At 44.6% G+C, this 20,119-nt stretch overlaps 1 pseudogene across 1 annotated transcript; it reads right to left on the bottom strand.

Moving 5' to 3' along the window:
- Positions 1-5,225: 5,225 nt before the first annotated feature.
- Positions 5,226-19,904, bottom strand: LOC309657247 (glycine cleavage system H protein, mitochondrial pseudogene; annotated as a pseudogene). The gene has a single exon. The product of its transcript is annotated as a glycine cleavage system H protein, mitochondrial pseudogene (transcript).
- Positions 19,905-20,119: the final 215 nt, after the last annotated feature.

Raw genomic sequence — 20,119 nt, 5'->3', positions numbered from 1 at the left:
GAGGGTCTCACACCTTCCTTTGCTGTCGTTGTTGTTGCTGGGGAGATCAGAAGCAGCGCAAAGAGTTCATGAACACCGTTGAGATTTGATGACAGTTCCCACACATGGAATGAGGAAGTTTAACAGACGACAGATACTGTATCCCCGTATCCCAAAAGAGGAATGCAGGGTTAGGTTACTCAGTACATTTCTGGAGAAACCTGTGGTCCACTGTGGCCAGGCACGGAATTAGACAAGGGGGCTAAAAGGCACAATGCAGTTGTGTCCCCAGTAGATCTGGGGCCTAGTGTAGAAGGAAAATACAACGGGTTGTTTACATTATGGGAAATGAAAAGGACAGAGGGCCCTCACTCTGCTCAGAGGCTATAGTATGTTTACAATTTGGGGAAAACAGTCTGGGCAGAGGCCATACCTGTAGAGGCCAGAGGAGTGGAAGGCCAAGAGGCTTCTGGGACCAAATGTAGCCCAATGTTGGTGAAAATAAGTGAGAAAGGGGGAATAGGAGGGGCTAAGATAAAACAGGTGAGGCACGTGTGAGGAAGACACCGTGTGGCAGGCAAAGGACAGAAAGTCCTGTCGTTCAGAGCCCGCAGAGATGTCTGAGAGGGGCTATGACATCAGACCTGGAGGCTCCAGAGTTTTCTCTGGCAGCCGTGAGTGTGATGCAGAGGAGCGGGCAGGACAGGGAGACTGGTGAGGGGTCAGGAGAAGAGCAGGTGCGGACCTGCCCCAGGCAGGTGCTGGGGGAGGGGTGGGCATGATCAATACCGAGGAGTAGAACTTGAAAGGCTGTATTGTTTTTTGTTTTTTTGGCCTCACCGCACAGCCTGTAGGATCTTAGTTCCCCAACCAGGGATCGAACCCCGACCCCCTGTAGTGGAAGCACCGAGCCCTAACCACTGGACTGCCAGGGAAGTCCCATGAAAGGCTGTATTTTTAAATGAGCCAAAGATCTGAACTTCACTAAGGAAAATACACCTGTGGCAAATAAGCACATGAAAAGATGTTCAACATTTTTAGTCATTAGGAAAATGCAAGTTGATACCACAGACATCCTACCACACATGTGATAGAATGGCTCAAATGAAAAGCCTGAACATACTAAGTGTCGGTGAGGATGTGAAGCAACTCAAAGTCTCACACACCTGGCTGGTGGGAATGGAAAATAGCAAGACCGATTTGGCAAACCAGAAATTTCCTTCCTCTCTTTTTTCTCTCTTTCTCTCTCTCTCTCTCCCCCCACCCCGTCTTTTCTTTGTTTCTTCCTTATTTTCTTCTTTTCATTCTTATATTCTTTCTCTCTCTCTCCCTTCCTTATTTTCCTTTTTTTTTTTGAATTGTCAAATATTTAATGCTAATTAAAGACCCAATGGTCTTACATTTTTATCACTATTTGATCATGAACAGCAAACATTGTTGGTCTAAAACATACCATCTATCTATATACAAAAACACTGTAACATATTCTTAGGCTCTAATTCTGAGTTTCAAAGTTAAGCTGAATTTCTATTGAATTTTAGGAAATGTTAACTGTAAAAGTGATTGAGCTTTTTAAATGTATTGCTTGTTCTTTGAAGACCATTGACAGAGTGAATTTAATAAGCACACCGCTGGAAGCTTTAGGAGTTACGTTCCTAATATTTATCTTGCCTGGACTTAAAATTACTGAAAGCTTTCCTTCACTGTCAAAGCTCAGAAGTATTTATCCCACGGCATACTGAACTGGAAATGTGCCATTAGAGGATTTGGAAACGGTTTATCACATACGAAGTAAAGACCATAATACCATAAGAGACTCCAGTTCAAGTTGGCAGGCAAAATATAATTTAGACTTAAAATGCTGTATTTAAAGAGAAAATAAATTTTCAATTTGGATAAATAAAAATACTTTCATTTTCAAAGGCTTGGCACCACAAAGGATGGCGTGCACAGGAAGAATCCTTACTTCACAGTGTCCTCTGCTCTTTCTAGAGACTTGAAGCTGGTCAAGTAGTGAATAAGAATGAACATTTTCCTCAGTAAGATTCGTAAGTCATAACTTATTTACTTCCCCCCATTAAAAACTGTTACGTTCCATTAAATACTGTTACATTTACTTCAGGTCATTTAATAAATTTATTTATTTATTTATTTATGACTGTGTTGGGTCTTCGTTTCTGTGCAAGGGCTTTCTCCAGTTGCGGCGAGCGAGGGCCACTCTTCATCGCGGTGCGCGGGCCTCTCACTGTCGCGGCCTCTCCCGTTGCGGAGCACAGGCTCCAGTCGCGCAGGCTCAGTAGTTGTGGCTCACGGGCCCAGTTGCTCCGCGGCATGTGGGATCTTCCCAGACCAGGGCTCGAACCTGTGTCCGCTGCATTGGCAGGCAGATTCTTAACCACTGCGCCACCAGGGAAGCCCTACTTCAGATCATTTAAAAACTAGGTCTGTTCAAAGTGGAGGTTCTCCAAGTACAATGCAAATTTGTTTGACCAGAGAAAAGCAAACCTTACTAAGAATATAATCTTTATTGACAACATTTTAACCCTCTTTTTTTAAATTTAATTTAAAAAGCTAGTCCAAAAATGGCCTCTTCCTGTAAAGATGCATCTCTTCCAAACCACAGTGAAAGAGATGTAAGTAATTTTCTATTTTATCTTCTACCACATGCCTCAGAATTCCTCGTGAAATCGCTCTCGGACACACCAGAAGAGCATTTGCAGAATGAGTTATGGGGATGACAGTGTATGAGGCTGTTGGACGTGTACACAACAAAACCAGGAGGCTGATTGTTAACCCGTTAAAATTATTCAGACGTCAAATGGTTGGTTATGTGCTAATTATTTACATAGAACATGGATTCACCAACATAAAAAATAAGTAACAGCTGCCAGGAGACTACTTCTTTTCATGTGCAGAGGGTTAAAACTCTTCTTCCCACTTTCTGCAGGCAAATCCTCCTCTGATAGACATCTTATGCCTTCCTATGATAGAAATCTCTGGCATTTTCCCAAGTGATTGTCTGAACAGCAGGCTAGCAGCCATCATAAACAGAGACGTCAGCCTCAAGTGGGCCGTTCACCCAGGCTGATCAGTGCCCAGGAGGCTGGGTTCCAAGGATTAGCTATGAGCGCAGCGTGGCCTCCGCGGCTTACGTTTTATCCACCCCTGGACAGCACTGTCCCAGGGCCCGTCCATCGAGGTCCACCTGAAGACCTGGTAGGGAACCTGGGGCATAGTCGGGGCTCAAAACACACTTGTTAAATGAAACAATGACTCCCACACTGCTTCTCACTCAACAAGAAAACCAAGGTAGAAAAGCTCCACGCTTTAGGACGGGACAACCTGGGCTGAGGGTCTGGATCCTGAAATAAGTGTCCCGTAGGGAGTTGGTGGCTTTCACACAGACAGTCTGGACAAGTGTGCCTGTCGCTGCCTCTGGCTGGAGGTCATTCAAGCCTACTGCCAACCACAGCTGGCCTGTGTATTTTTAGACCTGTAATCGTCTTGGAATCCTGTATGCTTGGACACGAGTGCGTGGGTGCACATGATTGATGGCTCTTGGGGGTGTCCCCTGGAGACCCCTCTTGCACAGAAGCAACTTCCAGAAGCTAAAACCCCTCCCTGGGCCAGCTTGGGGCCCTCACATCTGCCTCTTTGCTCTGTTATTGGATCTTGTTCTCAAAGCGCAGACTCAGCCTTGACTAGCATCACTAAGGATGAGATTTGGGCTATCCTTGCGCTATGATGAAGTCCAAGATTGCCAAATAAGTCGCAACTTAACAGCCTGTAGCTGCAGCGTGATTCAGGGGCCCCTGGTTCCTCCAGCCTTCTGCTATGCCCCTGGGGAGGACCCGCCGTCTTTGTTTTTCCCATCGGAACATGTGACCCCAGCCCCACTGGGACCAACTCTTAGCTGAGATTCAACGTGGGACCCCGGCGCTGTCCACCCATCCCAGGCAGGAGGCTGGTCTGCAGGGAAACTGCCCTGCTACTGCTGAGGCTGTAGCCTCTCCTCGGGGACCAGCGTCCCAGCCTCTCTCTAGCGGCCAGGGCAGTCTTCCCTCATCGTTCAGGATCCTTGGGGAACCGGGTGCATCCAGGGGTCCAACCCACAGCTCCTCATTCAGCATGGAGAGACACTGGCCGCCCTGCCCACGGACCTGCTGCCTTCTGAGCTGCCTCTCAGCATCTGCAGTCTCCTATGAGCCGCCTGCTTTCCCATACCTGGCCTCCCTCTGCCAAAATCACTCTGCTGTGGCAGCCCTGGGGCTGGAGCAGGGGCCCACGCCCTTTCCCACAGCTTGTCCTCCCCTCTCCCCCGGGGGGCAGTTTCAGAGAGCTCCTCCTTCCTCCCCTCACTCTGCCCAGGTCTGGAAGGGACAGGCTTCCCACGCTGTCCTCGCTTGCCTAGCTGGGCTTTCTTTCTGCCCTTCAACTTTGTGGCTAAGCCTTGCTGTTGCACAAGGTGCGGGACAGAACGCGGGACTTGTTTAGCACGAAGGGGCTGAAGTCAAGTGGTATTGCAGAAGCTGTTATCTTTTACAATTACCAGCTGCCTTATTTGTTTTAACCCCAAGTGATTTTTCCCTCAGCCCCAACAGACGGTCCCTTTCCTTCACTGACTCAGAATCCCTCCAGCAACCCCCAGGGCTCAGTGCCAAGCTTCTCCTCACTTGACCTGGTAGCAGTTGGCACTCTGCCTGGCAGGGACTTCTCTCTCTACCTTTTACCTGCTTCTCATCCAAACCACCTGAGTCCCAGGCTCCTCCCTCCCATGACTGTGCAAGGCCTCAGTCATCCGCTATCTGCTACCCACTCAGTCTGCTGCTATTTATGGGAAAACAATCCACTGGCTGTCTTGGCTAAATCTGAAATCCAACAAGGCAGAGAGCTTACTATACCTGCCCTCCTCAGAGGATGCTTCTCAAGGGCCAGGCTTCCTCCTGTGACTTCCATTTCTGCTGGATCCAGGAGGGAATGTCTGCCCCGGGTTCCACAGCACAGCAGTTTGAATCACTCTACCCACTGATTCCATTTCTAGAAACCTCTGTTTTATTGGGTAGGACCCTCTTGATATTACATCTCGGTGAGAAGAGAAATGCCAAAGGGGATGGATACCCAATGGGTCAGCTCATGGAGAAGCCATCTCCAGCAGGCTACCTCACCTTCCCCTGGTAAGCCCAGCATCAGGGACAGTGCCTGCAGATCAAGCCCACTTCTGTTACGTACTTTCAGCTCTAAAGACTTTCAGCTCTAAAAAACTCATTCGAATCAAGCTTCCACAAAATTTAGAGTCGAATCCATAGTTTTATGTCAATACCATAATCACTATAGCTTTGTAATATAGTTTAAAATCAGGGAGCATGATACCTCCAACTTTGTTCTTTCTCAAGGCTTCTTTGGCTATTTGGGGTGCCATACAAATTTTAAGATTATTTGTCCAATTTCTGTGAAAATGCCATTGAAATTTTCATAAGGATTGCATTTATTTGTAGATTGCTTTGGGTAGTATGGACATTTTAATATTGATTCTTCCAATCCATGAGCACAAAATATCTTTCCATTTATTTGCGTTCTTCCTCAATTTCTTTCACTGATATCTTGTAGTTTTCAATATACAGGTCTTTCACCTCCTTGGTCAAATTTCTTCCTAGGTTTTTTTATTCTTTTTGATGCAATTGTAAATGGGATTATTTTCTAAATTTCTCTTTCTGATAGCTTGTTATTAGTGTATAGAGACACAACAGACTTTTGTGTATTGATTTTATATCCTGCAATTTTACTGAATTTGTTTATTAATTCTAACAGTTTTTTGATGGAGTCTTAGGGGTTTCCTATATTTACGTTATGTCATCTGCAAATAATGACAGTTTTACTTCTTCCTTTCCAATTTTGATTCCTTTTATTTCTTTTTCTTGCCTAATTGCTCTGGCTAGGACTTCCAATAATATGTTGAATAAAAGTGGTGAGAGTAGGATTTCTTGTCTTGTTCCTGACCTTAGAGGAAAAGATTGTCACCACTGAGTATGATGTTAGCTGTAGGCTTGTCAAATATGGCTTTTATTATGTTGAGGCATGTTCCCTCTATACCTGCTTTGTTGAAAGTTTTTATCATAAAGGATGTTTACTTCTGTCAAATACTTTCTCTGCATCTATTGAAATGACTGTATGATTTTTATCCTTCATTTTGTTTAATGTAGTATATCACATTGACTGACTTGAAGATATTGAGCCATCTTTGCATCTCTGGAATAAACCCCACTTGTTCATGGTGTATGATCCTTTTTTAAAAAAATTTTTTTAATTAATTAATTTATTTATTTTTGGCTGCATTGGGTCTTCGTTGTTGCGCGCTGGCTTTTCTCTAGTTGCGGTGAGCGAGGGCTACTCTTTGTTGCGGTGCTCAGTCTTCTCATTGCAGTGGCTTCTCTTGTTGCAGAGCACGGGATCTAGGTGCGTGGGCTTCAGCAGTTGTGACATGCGGGCTCAGTAGTTGCAGTGCATGGGCTTAGTTGCTCCGTGGAGTGTGGAATCTTCCCAGACCAGGGCTCGAACCCATGTCCCCTGCATTGGCAGGCGGATTCTTAACCACTGCACCACTAGGGAAGTCCATGTATGATCCTTTTAATGAATTTGTTTTTTTAATATTTTGTTGAAAATTTTTCCATCTGTGTTTATCAGGGAAATTGGCCTGTAATTTTCTTTTCTTGTGGCTTCTTTGCCTGGTTTTGGTATCAGAGTAATTCTGGTCCCATAAATGAGTTTGAAAGATTACTTTCCTTCTCTGTTTTTTTAAAGAGTTTAGGAAGGATCGGTATTAATTCTACTTCAAATGTTTGGTAGAATTCATCAGTGAAGTTGTCTGGTCCTGGACTTTTTTTTTTTTTTTATAAATTTATTTATTTTATTTTTATTTATTTTTGGCTGCATAGGGTCTTCACTGCTGCACGTGGGCTTTCTCTAGATGCGGCAGGTGGGGCTACTCTGCGTTGTGGTGCGCGGGCTTCTCATTGCGGTGGCTTCTCTTGTTGCAGAGCACAGACTCTAGGCATGTGGGCTTCAGTAGTTGTGGCTCGTGGGCTCTAGAGCGCAGGCTCAGTAGTTGTGGCGCACGGGCTTAGTTGCTCTGCAGCATGTGGGATCTTCCCGGACCAGGGCTCAAACCCGCATCCCCTGCACTGGCAGGCAGATTCTTAACCACTGCGCCACTAGGGAAGCCCTGGGCTTTTGTTTCTTGGGAGGTTTTGATTACTGATTCAATTTCTTTTATGTGTAATTATGACATATAAGACTGTAACACCCATCTTGTGAGATGCTCTCTCTGCTTTGAAGAAGCCAGCTGCCATGGTGGAGTCTGCCCCATGGAGAGGTCCACATGACAAGGAGCTAAAAATGGCCTCCAGGTGACTCACAGCAAGACGCTGAAGCCCTCAGCCCTACAACCACAGGAACTGAAGGCTGTCAACAACCACACCAGCTTGGAAGCAGATTCTTTCCAATTAGAATCTCTGATGGGATCCCAACCCAGCTGACACCTTGACTGCAGCTTGGTGAGACCCTGTGCAGAGGACCCTGCTAAGCTGTGCCCCCGAGTCCCAACCCTCAGAAACTCTGCGGTCATAAACACGTGTTGTTTTACACCTTAAAGTTTGTGGTACAGTTGTTATGCGGCAATAGATAACTAATACAATTATAAAGAGTATGATGGTTTGCTTTTTTTTTTGAAAACCACAATGGACTGAGGACGGAAAACTTTTCAGAACAGCTCAGACAAATGTACACATATCAGGACATCCTCTTAACCTCACAAAGAACCAGAACATTTTGTAAAACTGCCTTTTGTCTGTTGGTTCTAGCCCCAGTGCTAACATCAGGTTTGGTCAAAATGTCCTTCCTGCTTTAAGTTATTTCAAACCCCAACTTGTCAGAAGATCGTAAATGGAACTGCTAAGTCAGTAAAATAGTCTTTCTGAACTTCTAGGACCTTGTCCACAGAATGATGGAATCTAATTAACACTATCATTCAACTATGAACCAGTTTAAAAACTGCTGAAAGCAGACCACTTCCTCAGGTTTTTTTTTTAATGACATTCTCCACTTTTCCCTGAAGAAAATGGGGCTGGAAAATCATATTTATATTGCCACTGACTAACGGAACTCAAAGGTAATATTTCAGAATGTTCACCTTCATTTATAAAAACCTCACCTTTGTCAAATACAATACGAATGGAATATTAGATTGTTACCTCATCAATTCCCGGGTCTCCTAAAGCAGTCAGTTTTTACATAAAATGAAGATACGTTTAAAGGAGCAATATAAAACTCCCTCAGCATTTAGTGGTCTATCTAGACGTCTGTTGGCAAATGGACAGGTGTCTATCTATAGGGAAGAACAGGAAGGATTAAATACTATTCTCCTGCTTTCAGGAAGGATGATGGGACTCTCTATTCCACCAGAAATGAAACAAGATGGATTCAACAGGACTGGAGCCTGGAGAGCTGATGGGGTGCTGGGGAGGGCTGCCTTAGCATTAGGCAGAGGACTAGGGGTTTGCATTACCCATGCAGCTAGTCTGCCGGTGAGCATTTGTTCTGCTGCAAATGGAAAAGGGGAGGTGGTATCTCTTTTTTTTTTTTTTCCTAAATAACCCATTAACTTTAATTAATTAATTTATTTATTTTTGGCTGTGTTGGGTCTTCGTTTCTGTGCTAGGGCTTTCTCTAGTTGCAGCAAGCGGGGACCACTCTTCATCGCGGTGCGTGGGCCTCTCACTATCGTGGCCTCTCTTGCTGCGGAGCACAGGCTCAGTAGTTGTGGCTCATGGGCCTAGTTGCTCCGCGGCATGTGAGATCTTCCCAAACCAGGGCTCGAACCCGTGTCCCCTGCATTAGCAGGCAGATTCTCAACCACTGCACCACCAGGGAAGCCCGGGAGGTGGTATCTCTTGAAGACTGTATATATGAAGCCCTCTGGTCAAAGAGATCTGCCCTTTGCCAGGGTACCTCCCTAAGTTTGCATTTCCTCTAGGAAGATACTGGAAACCCAGCTGCTTTATATAGATTACACTGGAAGAGTGGGTTCTTCAGTATCTATGAATGAGTTGGTTGAGGAAGAATGAATGAATGAGATTGTTAAAGCTCTTTATTTTGGAGGGAATATTTGGAAAAGTGTTATGTAGTACCCAGAGTGGAGTGAAAACCATGGGAAATGAAGGGCCGCTGGGCTAAAGACAAAGCCCAAGGATGTGAAAGACGTCTCACTTCCCGTCTTCCTTCACAGAGTGACACCCATCAGAGCTTGGTCAGGATGAGGATGAGTAGCAACGAAGCTCGCAGTCGAGCCCCACAGTTTGGGTGCATTTGGGAAGAGTCTGGCCTGGATTCCTGGAAACACTGACTTAGACATTCCAGAGGACTGACAGTTCGTTATTTCCCAAAGCTTAAGGAGGAAAACCGAAGCTGTGAGTAGGGGGCCTCTAGGAACCATGGTGCCCACACACAGACCATTGCCAGGACACACTGAGGATCTCAGACAGACAGCCACTGGGCTCTGTCACTCAGTCCCACCAAGAGGAGTTCCTTCTGTGGGGTGGCACGCTTCAGGGCAGACAGCTCCAATTGTCAATGTCAAACTAGGGATAGAAAGAGCTCAAGCATCATGGTCAAGCTGGACGCTGAAACTCCTGGCAGTTGCATTCCTGTTTGTCGATGTTTGCTGTCCGGGCTGTTGTCTGTGTATTAATCCCGTCTTCCCATCAAGGTGACGAGTGAGCCACCACTCTTTGCTCTTTGCGTCTCTCACTGTGGCTGACAGGGCGGTCCTTAAGAGATAATGTTAATGTCTTAATAAATATTGGCTCATGGAGAATTTGCTGGAGCAAGCACAGACACTAAATTTAAATTCTTCAGTTTGATAGAACTGAAAACAAGCCAATTCTCTCAATGAGGTGACAATTGCCTTTCTCTTTTTAAAAATCTAGCTTGCATGACCTAAAATACACAAGTGGGAGGCAGTATTGTAGAACTATCTCAAGTTAATTAGTGTCTAGCTCTTTGCAAAGTATTCAACAGTCTAGATTGGTTGCTTCCGCACATCGCAACTCAGCGAGATTTGGTCTCAAAGGCTCCACATGGCTGAGAAAACTCCATTCCCAGCTAGGATCCTCTGGAGAGGGCAGCAATTATTCCCCATTGTTTTAACATTGATTGTACTGTCTAATTTGAAAGCGTGTAAAAAAGAAAATGTTACTTGGCATTAGTATCATTTCCCATCACTTTTGAAAGATGTGTTAAGGGAGTGTTTGGCCCAATCAGTCTAGAAAAGTATTTCTCCCATAATGACAAGCCAATTATTTCTGCTTTGAATTACAAATATCTCCCTTAGGCCCATAGGGAAAAAATGAGTGACAAACATATGAAAAAATGCTTGATATCATATGTCAGTAGGGAATTGCAAATTAAAACAACGAGATACTACTGCACACCTATTCAAATGGCCAAAGTCCAAAACACTGACAACACTAAATGCTGGTGAGGACGTGGAGCTGCAGGAACTCTCATCATCGCTGGAGGGAAAGCAAAATGGTGCAGCCGCTTTGGAAGACAGTTCGGTGGTTTCTCACAAAACTGAACACGCTCTTACTATACTATCCAGCAACTATGCTCCTAGATGATTGCCAACCTAGCTGAAATGAGTTGAAAATTTATGTCCACACAAAAACCTGAACATGAATGTTTATAACAGCTTTACTTACAATTGCCTAAACTTGGAAGCAACCAAGATTTTTTTTTTTAATTAATTTATTTATTTATCTTTGGCTGCGTTGGGTCTTCGTTGCTGTGCACGGGCTTTCTCTAGTTGCAGCGAGCGGGAGCTACTCTTTGTTGCAGTGCACGGGCTTCTCACTGCAGTGGCTTCTCTTGTTGCAGAGCATGGGCTCTAGGTGTGTGGGCTTCAGTAGTTGTGGCACGTGGGCTCAGTAGTTGTGGCACACAGGCTTAGTTGCCCCACAGCATGTGGGATCTTTCCGGACCAGGGCTTGAACCTGTGTCCCCTGCATTGGCAGGCAGATTCTTAACCACTGCGCCACCAGGGAAGTCCCCAAGATGTTTTTCAAAAGGTAAATGAATAAGGAAATTATGGTACATCCATGCAATGGAATATTATTCAGAGATAAAAAGCTCTCAAACTACAAAAAGACGTGGAGGAAACGTAAGTGCATATTGCTAAGTGAGGCCAATCTGAAAAGTCTACATATTGTATGATTCCAACTATATGATATTTTGAAGAAGGCAAACTATGGAGACAGTAAAAAGATCAGTGCTCGCCAGGGGTTGAGAGTGAGGGGAGCGTTGAGTAGGCAGAGCACAGAGGATTTTTAGGGCCGTCGAACTATTCTGTATGACACTATCCTAACGGACACATGTCATTACGCATTTGTCCAAACCCATGGAATGTACAACATCAAGTGAACCCTAATGTAAACTATGGACTTTAGTTAATAATAATGTATTATTTTTATTACAATTATTTATTTTAATTCATCATTTAAATAATAATTTAATTGTTAAATGTAAATGCTATTTAGGTTTTACTTTATTTAAATTCTATTTTTAATATCATTAATTGTAACAAATGCACCACACTAATGCAGGATGTTAATAATAGGGGAAACTGTGTGTGGAGAGAGGGAAGGATACAGAAACTCCATTTTCCACTCCATTTTTTTCTGTAAACCTAAAACTGCTCTAAAAAAGTAAAGTCAATTAATTAAAGAAACAATAGCTAAGTGGAAAGAGAGGGCATTTTGTGCATTCGGACAGACCGTTCAGACGTGTGATGTGTGATGCCCTGGGGCGGAGCCCGCGGTAGGTAAGAGAGGCTGCCCGCACCCTGAGCTTCTGATGCTCTGGTTCTCCCAGGGCTGAGCTCCACTGCCCCCTGCTGAAGGTGCCCGGGGAAAATGGACAGGTGACTCATGAGCTGCTTCGCAGAGCTTTCTGCTGGATGAATTTCTCAAAGGCAGGTGCCTAACTCCAGCCAGGGAGTGCCTTCTCCAGAGCTGGACACATGTGCCCCGATCCGCACAGCTAATCCCCTTTCCAAGCTGGGCTCAGGGGAGGGAGGGCTGGTGGGGATGGCCAGGGCTGGGCAAGTTATAAAAATGTGCCCTTCCTCAAGACACTTCACGTCTACCTGTCAGAACATTGTCACAATGTTCTGATTATTTATTTATTTATTATAATTTATATACCAATAATAGTCACTTTTTTTTTAAGTGTAGTCTATCTACTCAACACATTTTTTATTTACTTATTTAGTTGTCTATTTAGCCGTTCTGCGGGCATGCGGCATCTTAGTTCCCTGACCAGGGACGGAACCTGCACCCTCTGCAGTGGAAGCGCGGAGTCTTAACCACTGGACCGCCAGTCTTGTTCTTATTTTAGAACAAGACACTTGCATCTGCTAGAAAACTGTCAAGATAAATACAAACCTGCACTGTCCACACCTCTGATGGCACCTCCTAGATGTGGTGCCCCCCTCCGCACTCCCCAACCACCCGACAGCTCCTGGAATATCCATCCTGGCGGCTGGTCCCCTCTGTCCCCCAGGAGGCATCCTCTTGCACACTCACTCGCCCCTGCTTAGGGGCCAGGAGACCTCACAGATGGTGTTCAGAATCCCTTCGTGCAGCTTCCTCAGGAGTCCTTTGTTTCTTAGGTTAATAGCACAAAAATGGGCTACTGTTCCACATTTCTATTTATTTCCATCAGTTAATTGGACCTGGCTCTGCCTGAATAAGAAGGTTTTCTCTCTTGGGCTCCTTGAGAAGAGAAGCCTTGGGGTGCCGTCCTAAATCTTCAGGCCACAGACTCCCCGTACATCACCTTCCCAGTACTGAGTGCAGCGTGCGTCCTGAGAATGTCCGATGCCCGTAATTTACAGCTTTTTTTTCTATTATAAGTAGCAATTTAATTCAGGACAAGAGATGTTATTCAAAGACATATAAATAATAGTCTCTACTAAGAATGTTCATTGTGTTGAGAATAAAGCACTGGGAGATGCAAGATTGGCAAGTGAATGCCAAGGCTGGTGGGGCTCGGGGACAATTTTCCCTCTTGAATAAATGGAAAGGAGCACACTGCTGCTTTCATTTTTTTTTAAGAAGTTGAATATTTTACTATTAAACCGTTTCTTGTTTTCCTGCAGGGCTGTTGCTTCACTGTATAAAAATAGCACCCGCAAACACAGTATATTGCAAAATTAAGATAGTAACGCTCTTCATTGGACACTATGCAACTAACAAACTTTTCTCCACTGCCATTTATTTCCAGTGGGAATATCATTGAGTATTTTGACCCAAATCCAGGGATGGCTGTAAGCAAGTTACAATATTATATAAGGTTAAGATAACAATGTTATCCTTGAATTACATAATTTTTATAACTAGTTTTACCACAGATAATTTCAGGAATTCTGAATGTTATAACTGGAGACTAGCCTAAAAATCATAGGGTGTTGTGAAAAAGTTGCATAGGGTTTATCTGACGTCATTAGGAAGTTAAGGGGTATTTTCTTCAGGCAACATTGTTGCAAGTAGTTTCTTTTGCTAAAAGTTGCTTTTAAAAAATCTATCCACGACTAATTTAAGACAACTATGCTAGATTAAGTTGTTTCAAACTACTTTATTTAGGGGTTCCATTTTCACTCCTCAATAGATTTTATGTATTTTTCATATGCTTCTTCACTCATTAGTTCATCTAGTTCTGAAGGGTTACTCTGTGTCATCTTGATCAGCCAACCATCTTCATAACAAGATTTGTTGACAAGTCCTGGATTTTCTGCTAGAGCCTCGTTAATTTCAGTTACTTCTCCTGATAGAGGAGAATGGAGTTCTTTAGCAGCTTTCACATTTTCCAAAGCACCAAATTCCTCTTGTTTGTTCAATTTTGTCCCAGCTTCAGGCAGCCTACAGTGAACAACATCTCCCAAAGCTTCCTGTGCAAAATTGCTGATTCCCACTGTTCCAGCACCGTTTTCTGTTGTTACCCATTCACGTTTGTCAGTGAATTTACTCACCGACAGCAGAGCAGGGCTGGCGCGCAGCGCCCCGACGGCGCCCGCCCGCAGTCCCCAGGGCCACTGCGGGCAGGACACGTTGGGCACAGAGATGGCGCGCAGGCTGCAGACCACGGCTGCCACACTCCGCGCCGCTCGCAGCGCCATGTTCGCAGGGGTCACTACTTTCATTTTTATTAGAAAATATGCCTTATAATAGCTCCCAAGTTTTCTCTTTCAAACTGTCAACTGAAAAAAATGCACAACCTAAAAGTTGAGAGTTGTTTTATCCAGTGGACAAAAATGAGGACTTAAGCCGGGGACAAAGAATCTCAGATCACTCTGAAGAGACAAGGTGGGGAGCCAGGTTATATAGGAGTTTTTGCAACAAAGACTGGGTAGTGGGAATGTCAAAAGATTATTGTTAATTAAAGAAAACCAGACATCTCAAGTTAAGGAGTTTGGTGCTTTTCTCTGTATGGGAAGATGCAAGAGTCTGGACTCACTGAAATCATTCCTTCGATAAGCACCTCAGCTGTCTGGGGCCAGTATCCTGTGCTTTCTCATCCTGAGTCTCCTCAGGGTGCATCTTTGTGGGGTGGCTGCAGTGACTGAGGGCTTGATGGCGGGCATCCTGTTTCTATCCTGAGTTCCCTCAGGGCTCACCATCAGGAGACTGTAATGTGATGGCTTAAAGGCTGCTACATCCTTTGTTTACTGATATGGCAGGCAGCATTTTTAGTTCACATAATAGAGAACACCCATCCTACCTTGCAAAGAGGACAGATTCAATGCCCACTCTCCTCCACTTGCCTCCCTCCCCTCTCAACATCCTCCTGACAAGCATTCATTCAGCTCTTGCCAAGTGGCAGGCAGAGCTCAGGCTCAGGTGATACAGAGATGAATACAGGACAGTTCTCAACCTTGAGGCACTCATTACCTGATGAGTCAATAAAATAAAATTTTAACACAAGGTGCCAGGTATGTGATACAAATTATGTTCAAGACACGTGTAAGTGGAGGGGGAAATGTTTGATTCTGCACAGACATCAGGTAACATTTCAGACTAGTCTTTGGCAGAAATAATTCTCATTGTTATCAACCATTTAATTCTCTTCCTGTGCAACCAGGAGGATGACATTTACCAGCTCCATTTACACAAGAGGGGCCCTGAAACTAATTCCAGCCGGTGGGAGGTAGGCAGATATGATAGATAATACTTCTAGGCTGGCCAATAAATACCTTGCACACCTGATCCTTTCTCCTCTTCTCCTGTAGCAAATCTAGAGCCACATGTTAGAAATGGCAGCATCTCAAGACAGAGGAGCCAGGATTGCTGAGTCACTGCCTGAGGGAGGTGCCCCAGCTGGAAAATCTGCACTGGATATCAAGTGCATGAGAAATTTTACTTTGTCGAGCCACTGAAATTTGGGTGTTGTTTACAACAACTAGCGTAATTTGTTTAACACCATGGAAATTGCTGTTTTGCAGTGGGCTGTTTGGGTGACAAAAAATAGGTGGCTATTTTCTTAGCAGTTGGGCAAGAGAGGGTGAAGAAACAGCATGCTGGGTGACTGGACATCTACGTGATGTAGTGACAAATCATTCGACCAAAGGGTCACCTGCAGAGACTTGGAAGGCAGACCCCATCACGATAGGGGGTGTACTGGAAAATGGAATGTTAGAAACGTGTTTTAATTGGACTTGGCTCTGTTTGGGAAGGCAATTCAAGGAAGAGATGAGCTCAGGAAATAGTTGGCTGTTTTTAAGCAGAAAATGAAAGGTAATAGAGAGTCCAGAAATTCAGGAACTTGTAAGGCTGCAAAAGGTAACTGTTTCTAGTCGCCAAACAGTAAAATATGGGAATAAAATGTAATTGAGCTGACTTTTCAGTTTTGGTGAACTTTCTGAGTGAAATAACATGACTCGGGACAAAGGTGTGAGTGAGCGGGTAGACTGCCCCCCAAGCCCAACGGCCTCCAAGAGGCTGCCTCTGTTGAGAGAGAGTCACAGGAGTGAGGAGGCCAGAAAACAAAGGAGATTCCAGAACAGTGCTTAGGAAAAGTCTTTGGGTGCAGTTATAGGTACCTGAGAGTGACTGGAGGCAAATACATCAGCAGTCACTAAGTTTTTGAGATGATTGCTTTGCCAAGAATACCACGAGGCAGTGAGGTAAACAGGGAAAAGGGGTCTGTCTTTAGGTAAAAAGAAGGTTGAGAGATGGTCAAGATTCAGTGTTCTGGACACCTAGGGTCTGATCCTGTCAAACTGGAAGATAGATGCACAAGCCTTGACCTTTTCAGAAGGTAATTGGACTATGAATCACCACAAACTTAACTACATGGTGACTCCAATATTAACTGTTCTTTCAGACATGGTACCTTTACTGGAAAATAGGAACAGAGCTCCTGGCATTTGATATGCAGCTATTGATCTGACAAATGCTTTCATTTATTATTTTCCAACTTGCAAGTACCAGAAGAAGTTTGCTTTTACTTGGCAGGGCCAACAATATACCTTCACAATCTTGCCTCAGAGTTGTATTCACTTGTCTTCTCTGCCATAATCTAGTCTCTGGAGAACTTGATTATTTTGATATCCTTCAGAATATCACACTGACCCTGTATGTGCCTGGAATTATGTAGATTGGATTTGATCAAGAAATAACAAGTACCTTCAATGCTATCTCAGTCAACTCAGGCTGCCATAACAAAACACCACACTGGACAGTTTAAACATCAGAAATTTATTTTCTCACTTCTGCAAGCTACAATTCCAAGATCAAGGGGCCAGCAGGGTTGGTTTCTGGCAAGATCTCTTCTTCTGGTTTGCAGATGGCTGCCTTTTGCTTGTTTCCTCACCCAGCCTCTCCTTTGTGCAGAGAGAGAGAGAGAGTGAGCCCTAATGTCTCTTCCTTTTATAAGGACACCAGTCATATAGGATTAGACCCAACCCTTACAACCTCATTTAACCTCAATGACCTCTTTAAAGACCTCATATCCAACTATAGTAATATTGGGGGTTAGGACTTCAATATATGAATCTGGGGGACATAATTCAGTGTATAGCAGATGTCATATAAGAACCATGACAGTTAGAGCAGGTGAGATAAATACAAGGAAAATTCATGGGCCCATTAACTTGATAATGTCCGTAGGCCTCTATAGTCTATAGCCCATCAGGATACTTTTTGAAGGCTAAAGAAAAGTTGCTGCACACAACTTCTACATAAAACTAAAAATAGATTCCATACTTAGGGGCACTTTAGGATTTTGGAGGCGACGCATACCACGTTTGTGTGTGCTAGTCCAACCTATCTACAGAATAACCAGAAAGACCACCAGTTTTCAATGGGGTTTCAGAGCAAGAGAAGATTCCGTAGCAGGTGCAGATTACAATCCAAACTGCCCTGCCACCTGAGCCTCAGGGCAGAGCGGATGAGTGGTGTTCCCTGTGTGTGGCCTCTCTGGGGAGCCCCAACAAGAGGATCATGGGACAGAACCACACACTTTTGGAGCAAAGACCTCTCTTCTGCAGAGCAACAGACTTCTCTTTGAATAAAAACACCTGGCTTGGTAATAGGCTTTGGAAACTATGGAACTTTGACCACAGGATCTGTGTCCTTGAGACTTGAATGCTTCATTCTGGACTAGGTGCTATCTAACCCACCAAGTGTGGGTGGTGCATGAGTATTTCATTACCAAGTAGATGTTGTGTCTATGTGCTTGGCCTCTGGCTGGTATAGAAGGCACAAGGAAGTTGCATAAGTATGTGGTTCAGACTCTGACCTCTGTCCCTGCCAAGTTGCCTCATTTTCCTCGTGGGAGATTTGTTATGTCTAGTTGACTGGGGAGAAGCCCTCATGCCTGCTTTATAGTTGGTTCTACACAACGTGGAGAAACCCTTGATGTGGACGCCAGCCCAGTCAGGGGAGCCCCAGCCACAACTGCTCAACTCTGATGTCCTAATTAATACAAAAGCAGCCAGAGACAATATGGCCCCAATACACATGGCTACGTCCCAATAAAACTTTATTTATAAAGACAGGCAGCAGGCTGGAACTGGCCCACAGTCCATAATTCTTGACCCCCTATCCATGGGAGACAGACAGTGAAATGATTGATGAATAAGATGAGTCACTGGCCATCAAAGACTCTCCATAACCTCTCCGAGAATATTAAAAACCACTTTGAGATTTGATATATGCCTGAGGCACCCATTTGCTATGAATTATTTCTTACCTGCATTTAAAAGGATATCTTAAATTTACTCTTCATTTCTAAGAGGATTTAAAAATACTCTTAACGGACTTCTCTGGTGTTGCAGTGGTTAAGAATCCTCCTACCAATAATGCAGGGGACACGGGTTTGAGCCCTGGTCTGGGAAGATCCCACACACTGCGGAGCAACTAAGCCCGTGCACCACAACTACTGGGCCCGCGAGCCACAGCTACTGAAGCCCGCGCGCCTAGAGCCTGTGCTCTGCAAGAAGAGAAGCCATCGCAATGAGAAGCCCGCGCGCCCCAACGAAGAGTAGCCCCCGCTCGCCACAACTAGAGAAAGCCCACGCCTAGCAACAAAGACCCAAACAGCCAAAAATAAATAAATAAATAAATAAATAAATAAATAAATAAATAATAAAATTTTTAAAGGAAATAGGTTTTCTTAAAAAAGTAAATAAAAATACCCTTAAGACATATTTCATTATGAAATAACTTAATCTGTGACCCCCATAATAAATGCAGTAGTGGTCGTTCTCAAGGAGTAATTCTTTGCTTTTCAAAGACATTGCTTTTGAATTTCTTTAAATATTTATATCCCTGCCTGAATTCACTGTGTTGGATCTGGCAACTGTAATTTCCAGTAGAGGGGGTAAGTAGGTAGGGGAACATTTTTAACCTGATGCATTATAGTTAATTTATTTCAAAATGGCGAAGGGAGAGAACCAACGGAACAGCGGGGCTTATGGGCCTTGAGCTGCTCAAGGCCCATTGTGTGTGTGTGTGTGCGTGTTCGAAGGCCCACTCTCTTTTCCTCCCTCTACCGACTGTGTGGCCACCACCGTCCTGGAGCGGGCCTTGGCCACTGCTGCAGGCCACACAGTGGGCAAGGACGTCAGAGGCCCTGGGGAGGGGTGCACCCCTGCCGTAGCATCTCCCCTCAAGGCCAGGTTGGAATCCCTTTCTCACATCTTGCCCTCCACTGGTGCAGGCCAGTGTGGTGTTACAGTAACAGCCAGGAGCTCTGCACAGACTCCCAGCCCCATGCCTCACCAGCTACGGGATTCCTCACATCCCTTACTGCTCTGCACCTCGGTTTCCTCATCTGTAAAATGGGAACGATAGTAGTTCCCTTGCAGAGTTGTTGTTATGATTAAATGAGACAGTATCTGAGCAGCCAAACCAGGGACACCCTGCAGGCAAGGTGGCTCTTGGCCCAGTTCAGGGTCTGCTTCTGATATTTATTAAGCCTTCTTCAGTGAACTTGACCTCTCCTCACTCGCCTTCTTCAAAGTAACACTTGTCATTTGCACAGAGTGATTCAGTGGGTTCTTCCATGGTTGTTTCTCATGTTCTCCCCCTAAGAGAAAAGTGACTGTAAGGGCCATGCCTCGCACTTCTGTGTTTTCACCAGTAACACGCACAGAACAGCTGTCAGTTTCATATTCAATATTGGTAATAAATATTGATACTTATTTTTATTTCAGGGAGGTGAGCAATTATTTGCCTTCCTTCCTTCCTCCCTTCCATCCTTCCTTCCTTCTTTCCTTCCTTCCTTCCTTCCATCCTTCCTCCCTTCCATCCTTCCTTCCTCCCTCCTTTCCTTCCTTCTTTCTTTTCTTCCTTCCTTCCATCCTTCCTCCCTTCCTTCCTCTCTTCCTCTTTTCCATCTTTCTTTCCTTCCTTCCTTCCTCCCTCCCTCCTTTCCTTCCTTCTTTCTTTTCTTCCTTCCTTCCTTCCATCTTCCTCCCTTCCTTCCTTCTTTCCATCCTTCCTTCCATCCTTCCTCCCTTCCATCCTTCCTTCCTTCTTTCCTTCCTTCCTTCTTTTCTTCCTTCCTTCCATCCTTCCTTCCTTCCATC

Source organism: Balaenoptera physalus (genome assembly GCF_965194825.1).
Source record: "Balaenoptera physalus genome assembly, chromosome: 3".
Taxonomy (NCBI): Eukaryota; Metazoa; Chordata; class Mammalia; order Artiodactyla; family Balaenopteridae; genus Balaenoptera; species Balaenoptera physalus.
Note: the sequence above shows the minus strand (reverse complement) of the source record. Positions and strands in the feature narration are given on the sequence as shown.